Source organism: Amblyomma maculatum, chromosome 3 (assembly GCF_055883805.1).
Source record: "Amblyomma maculatum isolate TAMU_Amacu chromosome 3, ASM5588380v1, whole genome shotgun sequence".
Lineage (NCBI taxonomy): Eukaryota > Metazoa > Arthropoda > Arachnida > Ixodida > Ixodidae > Amblyomma > Amblyomma maculatum.
This window is the reverse complement of record NC_139346.1, coordinates 29,014,373-29,034,227: the sequence shown is the minus strand read 5'-3', so window position 1 is coordinate 29,034,227 and position 19,855 is coordinate 29,014,373. Positions and strand designations below refer to the sequence as shown.

Here is a 19,855-nt window from a genome sequence, read left to right as displayed (position 1 = left end):
TGCTTACGAAGTCACATAGAACTTGCAGCAAGGTAAAAAGTACCATGACCCAACAAATTAGTGAAAACGTAATTTGTCACATAGTGGTGACGAGGTCGACGACGCAAATGAAGGGTCGATGATTGCACTAAAGAAACTCTTTATTTGGGCTGACTAGCGCCCGCAAAAGAACTAAGCAACTCGGAACCGGCGATAGAAACAAACGTGCTCGTCAATCATCGAACAAAGAATGCTCGTCACACTCGGCAACGCTCCATTTAAAGGCTGCACAGAACAATCTAGATAACGTCGCAAACAGCTACCAGCACGGGCTGGAACATTGTGGAAAGACACCTGAGTGGCCGGAACCTTCGAGACAGATCTCGGTGCATCTTGCGCTACAACAAAACTGATAAAGGTGTGACTCGCGACATCGAGCATTAACAAACAAAGATTACGGAACTGATACGCGGTCCAGAATCAGAGTGATAAGCCTGTATGCCGGCGGCTGTTAAAAAACAACAAATATTGTTTTGAAGGTTTCGCGGCATTACTCCCCCCTTAAAAAAACATCGCCGCGATGTTCCAAAAAAAAAAAAAGAAACTTAAACATAAACACTGCAAAGTTTAAAGACCACAGATACTTTAACGCGCGTAATATGGCTTCCGTCGTACAACATGTACAATTTCTGGGCGTGCGCATCGCCGTTGTGATGCTGACGTTCCGTCGGGAATGACTTCATAGTCCAGTGGTCCGACGCGGCGAAGGATTTTGTATGGCCCAAAGTATCGACGCAACAACGTTTCACTTAATCCGCGACGGCGAATTGGTGTCTAAACCCACACTTGGTCTCCTGGATTGTACTCTGCGCGGCGTCGTCGTAAATTGTATCGCCGGCTGTCGGTGCGCTGTTGGTCTATAATACGCAGCCGTGCGAGTCGTCGGGCTTCCTCTGCACGCTGCAGGTAGGCGGCGACGTCAAGGTTGTCTTCGCTGGTTACGTGCGGCAGCATTGCGTCGAGCGTCGTCGTGGGCTCCCTGCCGTACACAAGCTTAAACGGGGTCGCTCTGGTCGTCTCCTAAACTGCCGTGTTATAAGCGAAGATCACGTACGGCAAGATGGCATCCCAGGTCTTGTGTTCAGCGTCGACGTACATATCGATCATGTCCGCGATCGTTTTGTTCGGGCGCTCCGTGAGGCCATTGGTCTGGGGGTGGTACGCAGTTGTTCGTCGATGGCTTGTGTGACTGTATTCCAGGATGGCTTGCGTCAACTCTGCCGTAAACACCGTTCCCCTGTCCGTGATGAGCACTTCTGGGGCGCCGTATCGCAAGAGAATTTGCTCGACCAAAAATTTGGTGACTTCTGCCGCGGTACCATTTGGTAGTGCTCTTGCTTCGGCGTAACGGGTAAGGTAGTCAGTGGCCACGATGATCCACTTGTTACCCATAGACGAAGATGGAAAGGGGCCGAGGAGATCCACCCCATTTGTTGAAAGGGCAGGATTGGGGGCGGAATTGGGTTTAGTAGTCCTGCTGGTCTGATCGGCGGCGTCTTGCGCCATTGGCACTCACGACACGTCTTCACGTAATGGCCAACTTCGGCAGGCAGTCGCGGCCAGTAATACTTCTCCTGGATTCGACGCAACGTGCGCGCAAATCCGAGGTGGCCTACTGTGGGCTCATCGTGCAACGCCTGCAGAATTTCTTGCCGAAGGGGTTTAGGCACTACGAGAAGCTTCACGGTCTTGTTGGGTGCGAAGTTCTTCACGAGGAGGCCATTGCTTAACGTGAAGGATGATAAATGTCGCCTGAACACACCAGGAGGGGAAGCGGTCCTTCCTTCCAAGTAATCTGCTAGCGTTTTCAGATCAGGGAATGATCGCTGTTGTTCTGCGAAACTGCTGGCGCTTACCGGTCCCAAAAAGGCGTCGTCGTCATCGCCCTTCGGGGGAGCATCGACGGGAGCGCGGGATAAGCAGTCTGCGTTAGAATGCTTCCGGCCCGACTTAAAGACTACAGTCATGTCAAATTCTCCATCGTAGGCTCCATCTGGTAAGGCGCCCGGAGGGATCTTTCAAATTAGCCAGCCAGCAGATCGCGTGATGGTCGCTTACCACCTTGAATGGTCGGCCGTATAGGTATGGACGAAACTTAGAGATGGCCCAGATGATTGCAAGGCACTCCTACTAGGTCGTCGAGTAATTGACTTCGGCTTTTGTAAGGGACCTGCTAGCGTAGGCGATTACTTTCTCCTGTCCGGCACTCTTCTGGACGAGAACGGCTCCTAGGCCCACACTGCTCGCGTCGGTGTGAATTTCGGTCTCGGCGTTTTCATCAAAGTGGCCAAGGACAGGAGGAGATTGCAGACGGTGCTTTAGTGCGTCGAAGGCTGCTCCTTGCGGCGCTTCCTATTTAAAAGGTACGTCAGCATTTGTGAGCGGTGTCAACGGTTCGGCGATGCGCGAAAAGTTCCTGACGAATCGTCGATAATAAGCGCACAGCCCAAGAAACCTGCGCACGGCTTTCTTGTCAGCAGGCGGTGGAAATTGTGCGATTGCAGCTGTTGTCTCCGGGTCTGACCGAACACCATCCTTGCTAATGATGTGACCTAGGAACCGCAGTTCTTCGTAGGCGAAGTGGCACTTGTCTGGTTTTATTGTTAGTCCCCATAATTTGTTGGCTTCCAACACTGTCTGCAGCTGTTTCAGGCGGTCTTCAAAGTTTGACGAGAAGACGACATCATCCAAGTATACCAGGCAAATCTGCCACTTCAAGCCCGCCAGCACAGTGTCCATTACTCGTTGAAATGTCGCTAGTGCGAAGAAGAGGCCAAATGGCATTACCTTGAACTCGAAAAGGCCGTCCGGTGTGATGAATGCGGTCATCTCGCGATCTCTTTCATCGAACTCAATTTGCCAATATCCGCTCTTCAGGTCCATCGATGAGAAGTACCTTGCATTGCAGAGCCGGTCGAGAGTGTCGTCGATGCGGGGAAGTGGGTAGACATCCTTCTTCGTTATGCTATTCAAGCAGCGGTAATCAACGCAGAAGCGAAGTGTGCTGTCTTTCTTCTTGACCGAAACGACTGGTGCCGCCCAGCGTATTGCCATACCATATCCCGTAGGCACACTGGAGCAGACGACGCTTTCAAACAGTTAAACGGCGATTGTTGCTGAAAGATCTCGACGAACGCGAACTAAAGGTAACTTACACTCACTGTAAACGGTGATTGTTGCTGAAAGATGTCTCTGAACCCAACCTAAAGGTAACATACACTCACTGGGGCAGGAAATGATTGTGGGAAAGATAATTGCTTAGTGTAACTTTTGTCATACCGATTCTTACTTAAAGGTGTCTGTAAACGCAACCTAAAGGCAACATACGCTCACTGAAGGCTGGATATAATTACAGTGAGGGCAATTGCAAAAAAAAAATATTCCGAAAAAAACAGGACACAGGAGTCGAACGCATGTCTAAGTGGCATCAGAGAAGAGATGCGCGGTGCTAATCCATTGAGCCACCGAAACTTTTTTTTTCTTTGTGTATTGTGCCGAAGACAGGCAATTTGAGCCACCGAAACGACGGGCACGGTGGGCTTTAAATGTGTTCTTATTCGTTTAGACAATATATTCACTATTTGTCGCCTGGTGCCGCTGCTCAGAGGAATCACGCGCCAGAGCGTCGTCTGCTCGAGTGCTCCTACGGGATATGGTTTGCTAATACGCTGCCGCCCAGGGGCTGTTAGATGGCTGGATTACGTTATCAAGCAGCATTTCCTCAACTTGATCGCGAATGACCTGCCGTTGTCGCGGCGATACACGATAAGGGCTTTGGCGCAGAGGTCGGTCGTGTTCGTCCGTTATAATGCGGTGATTGGCCAGTGGTGTTTGTCGTACCTTCGATGATGACGAGAAGCACTCCCTGTAGTTTCGAAGAAGACTGCGAATCTGGTTTTTCCTGCTGTGGGTCAATATTGGGTTGATGTCAAATGGGGGATGACGGAATTGGTCCGGTGCGTCTTCTAGTGGTTGGTCTTGGAGGGCGAATACGTCTTTGAGGTCCGCTAATTCGTCGAGAAAAGTAACGGTCGTGCCCCTTTTTGAGATGCCGGTATTCTTCGGTAAAGTTTGTTACCAGCACCTGAGCTTGTCCTCTCCGGAATTTCGCGATGCCTCTTGCAATGCCGATACCTCGTTCCAAGAGCAACTGGATATTTCCTTCGACGATGCCTTCAGCGGTTTCGATGTCTGTGCTACTTACGCTGACGGCGACGCTTGATCGGGGCGGCACGGTCAATTCTCCGTCGAGGACGTTTAGAGCGATGTGTTGCGTCGAAGTCTTCGTAGCAGGTATAGCTTTGTCTGCAGAGAGCTTGATGAGCCTGGATCGGAGGTCGATGATAGCTCTATTTTCATTTAGGAAGTCCATGCCTAAAATCACGCCGCGGGAACACGGCTGCAAGGCCACAAAGCTGGTGGGGTAAGTACGCCCATTTACGGTTATTCTTGCAGTACATCGTCCCGATGGAGTAATCAGGTTAACCACCTGCGGTGCGAATCAGCGGGCCATCCCAAGCGGTTGTAACTTCCCTGAGATGGGAGGCTAACGGTCCACTGATGACTGAATAGTCAGCTCCGGTGTCTACAAGGGCAGTGACTCTGCGACCGTCGATATCAACTTCAAGGTCACTTGTTCGCGTCCTCGCATTGGACGTTGGCCTTGGTGTCCGATCTCGGCTCCGTCGTCTCTTCAGGTCATGGCCGGGGCATACCTTTGTTACTTCGCTGGGCGGCGGTGTCTGCTTGCACTCTGGTCGTGTTGTCGTCGATGTCGTCGTGTGGAGCGGCGATGAAATGGTTGCGTCGTCGTTAGTGGTCGTCGGCGGCGGAGGATCTTCGTCTTTTCGCCGTTGAGCAACCTCACCTCCAAAGGTTGCTGCCTTTAGTTTCCCTACGGGGGCTAGGAGACCGTCCTTGCACGTAACCGGTGCCCGGCGACGCAAATCGGGCATTGTACGGTGATGGGGAGCGTGACAGACGCCTTGGCGACGAGTTCTCTCCGCTGCGCAGGAAGTCGTTGATTTCCTGTTGTCGCTCGCCAGGACGGGGTCGTGGGGCGTCGACAGCGAAACCACGGAGGCCGATCCGCCTGTACGGGCAGTGACGGAGGATGTGGCCGGCCTCACCGCAGTGGGAGCATAATGGCCGGTTGTTTGCAGCCCTCCAGGCGTCGCACTTCCTAGGGTTTGGGGGTCGTTGGTAGGCTTGGCGGGCCTTATTGTGGCAGAGTCATACCGACACCACGCACCTTCCTTCACCAAGGCTTGAGCCCAAGAGATCGACAAAGGCTCTTAATGGGCATGCCCTTTACAGCGCATCTGCTGTCCTCCTCTCTCTTATGCAGCACTGGACTATTTTCTGATATCAGCTGTATTGTATAACGTTTTCTTCTGTCTTTTTCTTTTCTGTTTTCTTTTCCTTTTAAATCAGTCATTTGGTATTTACTAATGTAATTACTATTACTTTTCTTTTCTCTGTTGACCTCTTTGTGGCCAATTTTTATGTATACATTTATCCGCATTTTCCATTTTCATGTTACCTTAATTACTTTCCATAGACCGGTATATTATATTTTCAGATTTCAGAATTCAGTTTTTTTTCTTTTTTTGTGTGTACGTAATGTACAGCTTTCTCCCAACCGATTCGGACAGAATTTTATTTTATAATTTCATCGTAATGGACGTCTTCTCAAGCTCTCAAGGATTTTATGCGTGATATTTTGTGTTTCTTTGTGCCTCCATTAGTTTCGTATTCGCGACGTTTTTCAATACTATTTTTTCTCATTTCATTGCAGACTTTGGTAACCGCTTTATATACATATATTTATTTTTTCTAGGCTGAAGTGTGTTTCGCATATTCACTTTAAAGTTATATTTTTGCAAATTGGCTAATCCTGAATGCACAATTTTTATATTTCTGTTCTCTCTTCTTTTGCAGTTTCTGGCTACCCACGGACATTTTCTTCTCTGCTTCCTTCTTTCCTGGACTTCTTTATCTTTCCGTGCTTTTCTTTCGCTTTTTCTCTCTTTCTTTATCCTTTTTCCATTTCATATATCTATCTATTGTAACTAGGCAGTTGTGATCTTTGTTTCCTTTTGTATCTTTAATGTACATTTTTTACATTTTTGTCTGTTTTTTTTTTTCATCTAAATGATTTTTTTTTTATTTTGGGCGTTTAGCTCCTTTTCTTTTATCTTAAATTGGATTAAGCCTGGCAAAGCTTTGCTGGTCCGGGCTCCCTCTCTCCTTCTTTTACATTTTATTCGTCATATTCTGAGAGGAATAATAAAAGGAAAAAAAAAGGCTTGGCGGGCGGGGGCCAAGGGGCGGTTTTCAGGAACAGGACGGTAGCGGCGAGGGCTCGGAAAGTCATCACGTCGGGGCGCAGGGCGACGTAATGCACCAGCATAGTTCATTGCCATTGCCTCTAGTGCTGGAACAGTCGCAGTCATCGCTTGAGGAACGCCGAGAGCCTGCTGGACTTCTTCACGGACGACGTCCGCGAGGGTCGCCACTTGGGGTTGTTGCGATGATGGCATCAATCGGCGGAGCTCCTCTCGCACGATCTCCCGGATGAGGTCCCGAAGGTTGTCCCCTCTTGCAGATGCGCTGGGGTAGTGGCTTGAGTAGTCTGGCTGAAGTGGTCGCTCCTAGTGGCGCATCCGGGTGTACAACATCTTCTCGGTGGCAGACGCTTCCGTTTCAAATTCCGCCACGGTGTTTGGCGGATTTCAGACAAGATTTGCAAAAAGCGATTCTTTGACGCCTCGCATTAAAAATTTGACTCTCTCACCTTCAGTCATGTTAGGGTCAGCGCGGCAAAAGAGGCGCTTCATCTCTTCAACGTACGCCAGGACAGGCTCATTAAGAAGTCGAAGTCTTGACTGAAGGAGGGCCTGGGCTCTTTCCTTTCGGACGACGCTTGAAAAGGCAGTCAAAAACGCTTCCCTGAAAATGTCCCAATCCTCCATAGCTGCCTCATAATTTTCGAACCAAACTCGAGCATGTCCTTGAAGAACAAAGTAGACCTACCCGAGTTTCGCAGCGTCGTTCCAGCGGTTGAATTCTGCCACGCGATCGAAAAGGTCCATCCAGTCTCCAGCATCTACATCCGTTCGTCCATGGAAGCAGGGGGGCTCATGGGGTTGGACGAAAACAACCGGTGCTGTAGGCTGGGCCATTGTCAGCGTCGATGCCTTAAGAGATCGAATGGGGTCAGGCAGCAGACCGTGTTCGGGTTGTAGGCCTTGAAGTCGGCGGCTGGCTCGGTGACCTGTAGGCTGGTCTTCCAGGGCGACAGGAACACGGCTTGGGTCTTCGCTTGAAGGATCAAAGGCAGCACCTCGACCAGATGTCACGTAGTGGTGACGAGGTCGACGACACAAATGAAGGGTCGATGATTGCACTAAAGAAACTCTTTATTTGGGCTTACTTGCGCCCGCAAAAGAACTAAGCAACTCGGCGGCGGCAATAGAAACAAACGTGCTTGTCGATCGTCGAACAAAGAATGCTCGTCACACTCGGCAACGCTCAATTTAAAGGCTGCGCAGAACAATCTAGATAACGTCGCAAACAGCTACCAGCACGGGCTGGAACATTGTGGCCGGAACCTTCGAGACAGATCTCGGTGCACCTTGCGCTACAACAAAACTGATAAAGGTGTGACTCGCGACATCAAGCATTAACAAACAAAGAAAACGGAACTGATACGCGGTCCAGAATCAGAGTGATAAGCCTGTATGCCGGCAGGTTTTAAAAATACAACAAATGCTGTTTTGAAGGTTTCGCGGTAATATAGTGCAACACGTACATACAGAGGCTTTGTGAGCAAGAAATAAAGGCACAGAGTAGGAACACCACAATACTGCTTTTTTTCTTGAAATGATGCACGACTGCAGGTCACTGCGTGAAATTTGCCTCTGCCTGCTAAATAATCCTAAATTATTATTTTTTTATATCAAAATTTCACTTTGTGAATAAATTAGTTGAAGGGCGATTGCCTACAATGCCAGAGAAGAAACAATGTTGACATCACCTGAGACATACCAACAGTGCAATAAAATAACTCCTTTCACTCCACCTCGTCGCCAACCTGGCAAAAGAGGAATACAGGCATTACAGTGTCCCTAGTTACAAATAAAAAGCATTTACTTGACTTTAACAGCAAGTTGATTTTAACAGCCTATCGCTAATCCCCCAGTTCTCACTAGGTTCGTGATCAGACAAGCCTTCACTTTCTTTGTTCTTTACAATGAGCGAGCACCTTAATTCGTACTGCAGGGCCTAATACATGCCTGTAACTACAATACTACTTTTGTAAGAGATGTGGAACTTCATTAAAATTCATTTTATGGCCGAAGTAGCCAACATTGTATTTGATCTTGAAAGAAGCAGCAAGAAAAAACAAGGGTATGAAAGAAGACAATACGGGCACTAACTTACAACTAATATTTATTGAAGCACACATGAAATATATAAAGAAGTCGAGCAACAACGCAAGCCACTCAATCACTGATAGCAAAACGCAAGACATGAATCACTAAAATTTAAGAACAGTTCCCTATCTAGATAACCCAACTCACTGCATGGTAACACGATGGATGGCTCAGTAACACATTCATTACCTAGTTGTAAAATGTGTCTAGCTTCAATGATTTCCCAGCTGATTTGCAATGGATGACAGCCAGAATGTGCGCAGCAGAAAGAAACTGAAAGCAACCAGTGCATTCTTTACAATGCACAGCCAAGTTGACCTCTACCTATATCTACTCAAATGAAACCGTCCGGAAGTTTTAGTGATTCATGTTTTGCTGTCTGCTTATTGGTGATTGAGCGGTTTGCGGTGTTGCTTGGCATTATATATTTCTTATTTGCATCAATAAACTTTAGTCGCTAGTTAGCATCTGCTTGCTTCTTTTCACGTCCTTGTTTTTTCGTGCTGCTACTTTCAAGATGCCACCTTACCAACTCACCCAAATTTCCATCCTTATGATAGTATTTTAGTCAGTGAAATTTTACTTCATGTGACACTAATCAATACACATGATCACGTTTCATGGAACTTAAAGCCAATCAATGAGAGCCTCATCATAAAGCATGAACGTTGGCTCAGATATGCAGCTCTCCATGCCAACACAGCTTGCACAGACATGATTTTTTGTGGTAAACAAAACACTGGGCTGCTGAAAGGGTGGTACAGAGCAAGAAGAGGGTGCTCTGACACTGAGAAGAAATGTGGCATTGAATTTTGCTGTACATGGGGACAATGTTTTGGGGCTATGTATCCGAGTCTTGGTACGAAAGGAAAAGAGAAAAGTTTCTGTCCCCTTGCCGTGAAGAGTGGTTTGCTCACTATTTGGGCTAGGAGCGCGCTGGGTTGAAGGGAAGGGAGGAAGTTGGAGAGTTAATGCAAGGTCACTAGGGCTGAAGTAACCCACTCTACATGGCAAGGGGAAAGAGGTATGAGTCTCCTCCTTCCTGCCTAACTTCAGCTGCATAGCCACAGTTATCCCCAAGTATAGTGATGTGCTACCGTGATCAAGACTTGTAGAACTGAAAACTGAAAGTATCACAGGGGTATGGCATCTAATGCCATTAAGTGGCATGATTAAAATATCTATGGTGTCCAGGTGAATAGCACGCTGCACTCCAGGGTTGCTGACGGCGTATTTACTTATTTTATATTAAAAAAACAGTTGTTAGTGAACCATAAATATAATACTTCTGCTATTGTGAGGATTCCACAGCTATGTAAACGGCATGAAGAAAGTGAAACTATCAATAATTTGTACTGAGAACTCACCAGGCACCCACTGGTGAAATAAAAGTGGAGAAAAATGCCATCTCCATTCACCACATTCATCATGAAGGTATTGCAGATACTAAGCATAGTTCACCATCATAGCACTTTTGATATCATACCCAAGCCATCTATAAAGCTACCTAGCTTGTCACATGAACATTTCAGCAGATGACTTTTCAATGGTCATATGACTGACCAAATTCTCATAAAAAAAACGTTTATGACCAAATCAGCACTTTTCTCAGAGTTCACTGCATGGGAGTGAGTTCGTCAACTGCTAGTGTTTCAGAAAAAGGGGTCATAAAACTGTAAGTAACCTGAGTTGAGTTGTAAACAACGAAATTTCGGAGAGTGGTCAGGGGCAGACTTTGTGGCATTACGAAGGTCATCTACTAACGCTAACAAAAGGCAGCCTTGATTGGATGATAGGGTTCAACGTGCCAAAAAAACTTAGACAATGAGGGTCAGCAATAGTAGGTAGCTCTGGATAATTTTGACTGTCTACACTTCTTCAATGTGCACTGACACTGTACAGTACATGGGGACTTAGCGTTTTGCTACCACCGAAATGTAACCACCCCGGCTCGGACCGAGCCCGCGTCACCCAGCTCACTAGCCAAATGCCCTAAACACTGAAGCCACCACAGTAGGGTGTAAGCAGCCTTGAAGAGGGTTACATTTGCAGGCATGTTTTGTACAAGCCAAGCTTATATAGGCTGGGTATGGCCAAGCTGCGGCCTATGAGTAGCACGAGGCTCCTTGCAAAGTGCAGACGACAGCTTGGCACCTGTCCACCACCCACCATTTGCAGTATTTCTGCCTCTACAGCCAGCTTCTCTGTTCTTTCTCCTTTAAGTTCCTAACCACCTCTTGTTTAGAATTCTTTTGAACAATAAAACAATGTGCCACTCTTATGGACACACATCTAACAGAGCTGCTCATGACTGTAACCATGCTCATTCGAGAATTTCAATATGCTTGCTTTACAAATGGGGCAGTAGAGGCATATTAACAGTCGTGGCATGAGTTGTTCACTGTAACCACCAGCTTTGTTAAATGAAAACAAAAGTCATTCTTATTATTTACTTTGCTCTTTGTAAAATGTTGCCTTTTTAGTCAAGAGTTCTCATTCAAGGTATGGCAGCAGTTGCTGTAGGGCCATAGCTAAAGAACTGTCTGACATATGCCCGCATTGTACTAGCTTGCTCGGACATGGATCTGAGCCTTAGCAAGCTTCGCGGTGATGCAGAGAGATGTTTGCCCATGCTAACATCTCGGCATTTCCATAATGGCGCAGATAAGTGTCTTCACTCCTACTTGAGCTATGAGCATTCCTGTCACTAGCAAATATTGAAAATAAAAGGCATGATATCAGAGACACGTTCACCTGTTTTTCCTCTGTACATACAGTGAATTACAATCCCAGAAGTGAAGTGGTCTGCCTGCTCCGCCAAAGAGCACCTGATTTCCAGTTCAGATTGTGTCCCGACTGCGTTTAGAACTCATGCCAGCGCAAGTAGGTGGTGCCCATGAACTGACAGAAGAATTGCCGGTTATTCTGTGTGCTAGCCCGTGCTTCGTCTGCACGTGCCAGCTGTTTTTAAACCTGTAGTAGGTCTGCATTGCCACATCCTTTAGGAAAACCTGAGAATAAAATGAGGTTGATTCCTATCAGTAGAATACCAGTCGCTAATCACGAAAAGGCCATTCTTACTGAAGGCGAAGCTTTTGTAAGGTGCATAACCAGAAATACTGCCAAAGCCGCTGCAGCCTTTTCAAGCAAGTGCAAGAGCCATGATGCATTACATTCTCACTTCTGAAATAGTTACTGATTTGAAAGCCCTCATGCAGTTTTCTGATGTGCAGAAGACGCAAAAACTGAATGCAATTATTCGAAGAAAAATAAAATGCCGCAGCAAAGGCGCCACAGGCAGTCAATGTAGTTTCGGTTTCCGCGCTTCGCCGCTTTACATTCCTACGTGGGTGCGGTTTTGATACAACTCGGCTTACAAATGCTGAGCAGCAGATAAAGTCCAAGTCCTCATTGGCAAAAAAAAATGATACTTCGGCAAGTGTTTCCTCATTGATAAATATTGTGTGAAATTTAAGCAGGATAGAGTATAACGGACTGTTTTGTAGTGAAGACCAGAATAAAACCGACTAGAGCTACCATACACGCTGGCTCTGTAGTGCTCGGCGGTCCTCCTTGATGGGAGAAGAAAGTAAGGCTGATGAAACGTTGAAAATCTGTAGCGTATTTCAGGAAAATAATAAAAAAATTCTTAAAAATAAATGCAAAATAATACAGAACCTCATAGGAACCACTCTCCTTCGTAACAAAGCCGAAATGCGTCAACAAAACTACGCAGCGCCGGGCGCTGGATCGGCCTGTATTAGCTGTTTTATTTTAATTGTGATTCCTATATGCATCATACTACAGTGATATTTTTTTGATGTCATGAAATCATGCAGAATTATTCTGCTCGCTGTTTGGCCGTGCCATCTAAAGTTTCTGTCCATGTGATGGTCGCGAGAACTAACAGCGCTGCAGTTAACTATTGGCTCTTGCCGAGCGCATCATCTGCTACACACGGCACGGAAGCGTGGAGCGCCGGCTCACACGTAGCTTTTGGGTGCTGCCGTTGCGGTCTAGTACACATGGCAGCAGGATAGTATAACTACAGTCCACAGCTTTGGCTTACCCTGGAAAACGCTTTTGCATGATGAGAGAATCAGTTGGTAATGCCCTGAAACAAGTGTGACAGCGCCGTCGACTTGATCATCAGCACTGTTTCTTGCATTACTCATTGGCTTGTGCGAGGGGATAGTTCCTGTCAGGCAAAGAATTCAGTCCAATTTTCACTGCAAAAGAGCACTGTGACCTCAGAAGGTAATGCAGTGGATGTCATGTCTACTGCTGCGCTGCATAGATTGCTTGCATTGCATGCAGAAGGCTGAAAGTCTGGGCAACCGGTTCATGCAGTGCATGGAGTCTGGCTATTCGCGCGAAACAGTATAGTGAACATTGAAGTCGAGTAAACGCCCTCCGTCGTTGTCAAGTCAGAAACTCGTTTCTTAGTTTCTTACTTTTGAAGTATGGTGTACATTATAGCTTCGTGTATTAAAACAATTCTCGCTATATCGTCTGAAACAACGTCATATGAGTGGAGTTATTTATTAAATTAACTAAAAAAGCAATCTGCGAGAATGGGTTCACGCAAAGCGAAAGGAAACGACTGAGCAGGTGTTAGTCTGCCTAAAACAAAGGGTTATTGCGAGAAACCACAAACAGCTGTAATTCTGATCCTAGTTGCACCAAGAGACAGCCTCCCGAACTCCCCCCCTCCCCTTCTCGCTTTAAACAAAACAAAAAACAAGAACAAGGACATAATTTAACACCTTGTAGGGGAAGGTAATGTTACTTCAATATAGCACTGGACTGCAGTTTATAACACAATCTTGAAATTATCTGTAGCACCGGAAAGGGAATTAATTTTTTGAATGGAAGATATTTATCAACGCAATAAGAAATAAAGAGAAAAATGCAGTATTTCCAACAACAATAATGTCTTGTGCAAATGAAATGCAGCAAAAGCAGCCAAAACTTGATTAAGCAGCGTAGACAAACATTGAAATACTACATACCAATGCAAAGGAGAACAATATATACTTCCATGTGGACATATTTGACTGCGCAGCCTTATCCTTTATTGCATTTACTGTAAAAAACGCGTTAGCGTACTATATTTTTCCTTGGCCTTCTTTTTTTGCATGTGAGTTTGTACTGCTTCAACAGCAAATCCATATTTGCGGGGAATGCGCTTCAATACTTGAATTAGGAGCTCATATGTATATGCTTGGTTGATCGGAGCATATCTTGAGCTTATTTCGAAGCTACTATACCTTTGTGCCTGCCTGCCTCACAAGTACACTCACAAACATGCAATTAAGAAACCATTCAGCATCACATCTCAGTCCAGGCACATGCGATTGACGTTCCAGCCTTTTCAACTGTCGAAGGCCTTGCAGACGCCGATCTAACCCTCGTTTAGATTTTTTGCAACTATCGTTTACCTACAATATTTCTGTTCCATTTTTCTGCGAGCAGCTGCAGCAGGCTGCATGTGTTTTTATGCGCAGCAAGTTCAGATATTTTGAAGATGTTTTATTTTTTCTGATCACCGTGCTTGTCTAACGTCTCTGTGCAACTTTAACCAACGTGCGCAATTTCATTTCATTGAAAGGATTCAGGAAAGCTTCTACGTCAGCACCACTGTTCTAATGCGATAAGAACTTTATGCGTAACTTATAAATATTGCCATATTGGTTGATTGTGCATGATAACCGCTCATCAATAGCAAAAGTCTTCTCAGGAAGCAAATTTCCCCGAACTAGACGAGTGCAAAATAGCCCGCTTCGCTGATTTAGCTGTTTTCTCATCGTGAAAATACTCAAATGCGCTAAAATACTCTACTCCATACTCATCTGTTCTGACATTTGCATGGTGTTGTCAACGGCCGCACCTGTACGTTCGCTTGATACCAGCACTGTCGCCTCGTCGGCGCTCTGCCATTCTCAATATCCTGATAGTCGAGCTCGCCCAGCCTTAAAAAGCATCGCACTTTCCGTGCGTTGAGGCCACCGAAACCGCCTACAGGCTTTTACAGAGTTCATTGTTGAGCTAGAGAATGGAAGTCACGGTTTCTGCAAAAGAAATGACGGCTCCGATGATGTAGCTTTAATTTCAGCTGCCGCTATAGATCGCATCGCTCTCTTCGTTCCAGCTATTACAGATGCTGCACTTACATTAGAGTTCTTTTTCTTTATTTTCTTATCGGATTTTATAGGAGTTAACATCTGAATCACAATGTCGCACAAAGTCCTCTCCGCTTATCAGGGTTGCGTACGAGACGAGTTTCTGATGTCCAAGCGCTCTTGTCTTAACAATTACGGGTGTCCACTAGATATGTTGAAGGTTTGATGACATGCGTTCTTCAGATGTCGGAGATGTCATTCTGGCTTATTGGGTTGAAGAAAATGAGGTGATAATTTCGAGGAGTTGTTTTCAATTAAGTGGATGGTTCTAATGGCTTTCTGCATTTTCACGCATCGTGCTCCAAATGCAGCGATGCCCGGCGCTGTTCGTAATACCGCTTTGCCAAAGTTTCCAAAACAAGTACAATCAATGATGCAGCACAACTGCCAAGGTAAATGCCGCAAAGCAGTTTCCACTCTAACTTGATTTCAGCTTGGCGCTTTTTCTTGGGGTTTTCACAGTGGTGGCCGACGCGATACGGACTGCAGTAAAAGTGTTGCCAGCCTGTCTCCGTGGTTCTAGCCACAATTGAGGTCATCAGGTCCCTGTATGGACTCTCCCTGGTCACTAAGACGGTAGCTAGTTGCATGTCGAACTGAGGTTTTCCTCGCACGATGCCAGGAAAGTCCGGATCACATTCCAGATTGTCTTCTGTTGCAAGGACGTGGGTACCACCAGCGACCAAGGATGGGCACCACTTGTTGAAATCAGTGCGGGTTTGAGATAGCGTTGGGTTTGTCACCAAAGCAGCGTAGATATCTTCTATAAACTGGCTGTGAGCGGCTCCGGTCGACAGCGCCTTCGCCACGTATGAGCCCAAGTCGGCGCATACGCGAAGTTCTCCACTGCGCAGTTTGGGGACGAGCTTGTCGGCTGTGTCATCAGCATCCAGAAACTGGCCGACGCCTACGCTGGTGGTCAGCAGGCCTTGCACGTAGGCTGATAGTAAAAACACTCCGAGGGCCCAGAAGGCCAACAATAGGCGCCCAGAGAGTCGTGAGCTCAGGTAGGGTGGATACGCCGGCGACAGGTTAAGTACAGCAGCCCAGGCAGCAAACAGGACACGACCCAATTCCAACCATGGGCTCCTACCTTCCGCGTAGTTTAGAAAACCAACAGAAAAGGTTAAAGTAGAGGCGGCAGCGCATACAGCGATAAGGAGGCTGGAGACAGCGTCATATGAGACGAAGTTGACCTTCCAGCTCATCCTCTTTTGAACGTAATAGCTGAGGGTTTCGATGCTTGTAATCTTGGTATAATGAATATGTCTGGAGCGTTCAACATCATAAATCATGTGCGCGTCCAATGCGTCTGCGCTGAGCTCGATCACAGATTTCAGCCAGCCATCGTAGGCAAATGAAGTGTACTCGCAACTGGCATTCAGCATGTCAAGGGCGTCCTTGAATTTAGTCACGCACGTAACGTTACCTTCCCACATGTCAGTAAACGTGACGACTTTGCATGGGAAGGTCGTCAAGTTCTCGCGCGATAGCTGTGTGTCTAGTGGCTTGTCAGACAAATCCGAAAGAATCTGTGCGACGTTTCTGGTATTGGTCTTCCTGCATTTCAAAGCCGCTTGCTCCGAGCATGGTGAGTAACGTCGACTAGCGTCGTTAGGGGATCTGCATATGTAGTACGTGCTGGCGTTTCCATCTTGTCTTGTCAAGCTCTGCGCAACCCAGCGGACGAGCGGAAAATTATTCAGTCGCGACTGCATGGCGGCAGCGAATACTGCCTCAGAGAACAAAGTTGACGGCAGGACAACCGTAACTCTTACTCCACGAATGATGTCCTCGTCGAGTAGACGAAAGTACTGAGGCCACTGGCCGCAATGGCGACGCACCTTGGCAGCGATCCGCCGGAGTTCTGTCGCTGCCTCTCCGTTCATCTCAGGGAAACACAGAACGTCAACTACAGGGCTGCTGTTCACACCTATCGGCGGAGTTTGTTCTGTGGTTGATAGAATAACGGACAAGCACGCCAACCACACCGGCAGGTGAAAAGGTATTACGACGTTAGGTAGCATCTTGCGAAGGATACTTTTCCGACAGTACGAGCGTTTCTTCAGAGGAGTCTACGTTCTGAATAACGAAGCCGTGACAGTCCTTCCGTCCTATTTTATTGTGAGCCGGTGCTGCGGCGGCAGCATCGTATCCGCTAGAGACAAAAGAGAGAGTGATCACGTGTATTTGATTCTGGCGCCAGAGCATTGTTGAAGACAGCCTGGCAATTACGCCTACTCGGAGCACTGCGCATGTATGCCGAACAATCAATATTCATTCTCATCTACCTGAACCGTCCTGGAGGCAATTCTGCAGCTGGTTCCAACAGATATATCGACTAAAACAGACAGAGGGATGTTCTTTGTTTATGAACAATAATGGAACAATGGGATCATTTCCAGAGCTGTTTATTAAACTAATGTTGGCATCTCTATTGACAACAAAAACGGGGGCAGGAGAAGCAATGAAAGTTCTACATTGTTTTCCTTGCTTACCTTAGAATGAAGGACTTTGATTTTGCGCTGTTCGTTTTACAAAGCGTCATATTGACGCATACATACTGTATGACACTCTGTGCAGAGGTACAGTATCGAGCTGTTGTCTCTACGTATACACAGCCATGCCCGTTACGCTTTATTAAACACCGATTCAGACCTTACTTGATGCGTTTTAATGTGAGAAGGGCGGCCGCGATGCGTGCACATGTTAGAGGGGGAAATCCGTCTCCTCTTATTGCTCAAAGGCGGGAGATGTAAACAGCTGGGATAAAACAAAAGCTCACAATATAATTAAAGACCCGATCCTAAAAAAATACTCGCAACTAGAGAAACTAGCTTTAACGAGCTCATTTCTACTACAGAGGGAAATCAAAAGAGTATTCTTTAAAATTTTCTTCTTTTAAGTCAAAAGTATCATTCTCTATTTTATCAGGTCCTAGACCTCCCTATTTTCATAGGTTGAGTACTATGAGAGCGTTGGAGGCGGTTCATGCAGCTAGCCCTGTCGGGATATTAACTAATGGATGTATACTGTGCTGTTATGCGCTTATATAGAAAGCGGGCTGTTCTGACTAGCATCTACCGCCCCCAGAGCGGTTCAGTTGCCCACAGAAACAAGTGTGGCAGATACTGCGCCATTCCCTTCCTGTGAACCAATTGTTATTAATCAATATATTTCTTGTTATTGTAATTAATAATAATAATTATAATCAATAAATCAAACTTTATTTAATGTGCGCAGGAACAACCATGTTGTCTTTGGGCAGCAGTACACAAAAACAAATGACAATGCACACACAAGTTTTACACACACACACACACACACACACACACACACACACACACACACACACACACACACACACACACACACACACACACACACACACACACACACACACACACACACACACACACACACACACACACACACACACACACACACACACACACACACACACACACACACACACACACACACACACACACACACACACACACACACACACACACACACACAGGTACGGAGTTCGATCCCCAGTGCCGCCGGGTACCCACCGGTTTCCAATGGGTACAAGCTTTCCCCCGGCCTGGTGCTCGGCTCTTTGGGGTGAAATGTTTGGGAAAGGGGTCATAGGTCCCAAATAGTTGCGCCGATGTGGCAGTGATCAGTTCCGCCATCGGCAACAATAAGTCTGCCTTGTGCGGCAAAAGCCCATTATGTGGCCCTTTTTTTTTTCTTATTGAACCAACATTTTGGTTCATGGCCCCTTTTCGCAAGCATTACACCCCAGAAGAGCCGAGCATCAGGCCGGGGGAAATCTTGTACCCATTGGAAACCGGTGGGTACCCGGCGGCACTGGGGATCAAACCCCGTACCTCCCGAATACTGTAAAAAACAAATACAGTCATGTTGAACGGTTGTGCTAGCGCGGCGAAGAAACAATAGGCAACGTATAGGTTTACCGCTGGCCAGGGCAGGCGAGCCAAGCCAAGGCCGCAAATGTGTTCTCCGGCCATCTCATTTTTGATATTTTTAGGGTTTCCTACTGTATCTGGAGAAAAACATGTGGAGGTGAGGGTTGTTTATCGCTAATAATGAAAGGTGGTTGATGCCGGTACTTTTCAAAGTAGCAAACATCATTTATAGTGTAAGTCGTTACTCAGTAATTTAGGCAAATAATGTCAATTATGGTTTGCAAACAAAACCTTTTCTGTGGCGCTCAAGGAAGCTTCCAGCAATATGTGCCTTATTTCCTTCATCTACCTCTGAAATGTCTTCGTTAGCCCATGGATCAAATTTGCTCGGACAAGCAGTATATGTGTAAAAATGGTGCACCTCACATTTCAATCGACTTCAGATATCATCCGATGACTATATCATCGAAGCTCGCCACTCATCCTACTGAAGGGCCATATAATTGCTTAACTCACAGCCTTTCAGCACTTTAACTAGCTAGCAAATTATTCATATGAATACGGAATAAAGTCTGATATTTTCTTTCGCATATTTTCTAGGATGCCTGAATAGAGACAGCGTGTACCTGAGTAACGTCAGGAAGTCCGTGGCTGCAATCAAGCGATGGCTCGTAACAGAGAAATAATGGGACGGCGGGAATAACGAGCAGGGAAACGTGACATCTTCAACTCAGCCTAAAAGCTGAAAGCCGGAATAAATTGCTCTGAAGCCTCACAAACTTATTAAGCTGTACGTGCTACTTTTTTATTAGGTGGACTTTGAGCCTGTTTCGATTATTTAAGAAAAACCAATACAAAGTGTTGTTTGCATTTGTCGATGCGCAGGCTTTTTAAAGCTGCATACGTATGGGCTGCTTTTCACCTGCCCAGAGAACACCTTTGCTGATGCCACAAAGTTACAGCCCGCTTGGAGGAGAAGATGTGCATTTAAATATTGACACATGCCATTCATAGACGACGAAGATTTGAACCGGCGATTCGGAGAAGACGACAAAGCGAAACAGTGCTCCGCTTTCGTACTGCCCTGACTGGCTGTTGGTGTTCTTCGGTGTCAGAGTGTCAGAACGCCTTCTGTGTAACGTTACGTTACAAATCTGGTGGAGGAATTGCCAGGTATCGATCCAGTCCTGCATAATCAACCTGCCAATATGGAGCTTATCCCCGTACATCAACGCCTCGGCCGCCGCCTACGTGGAGAGCCCCCTGAATTCGGACC

The 19,855-nt window shown here is 46.5% G+C and overlaps 1 long non-coding RNA gene across 1 annotated transcript in view; it reads left to right on the top strand.

Annotated features, from left to right (window-relative positions):
- The window catches only part of LOC146194419 (uncharacterized), a 30,942-nt gene extending 11,593 nt beyond the window's left edge, over window positions 1-19,349 (top strand). The window contains exon 3 of the long non-coding RNA XR_014705445.1: window positions 19,180-19,349. This is a non-coding gene — a long non-coding RNA (uncharacterized LOC146194419). The remainder of the gene's footprint in view (window positions 1-19,179) is intronic.
- The last annotated feature ends 506 nt before the right edge of the window (window positions 19,350-19,855 follow it).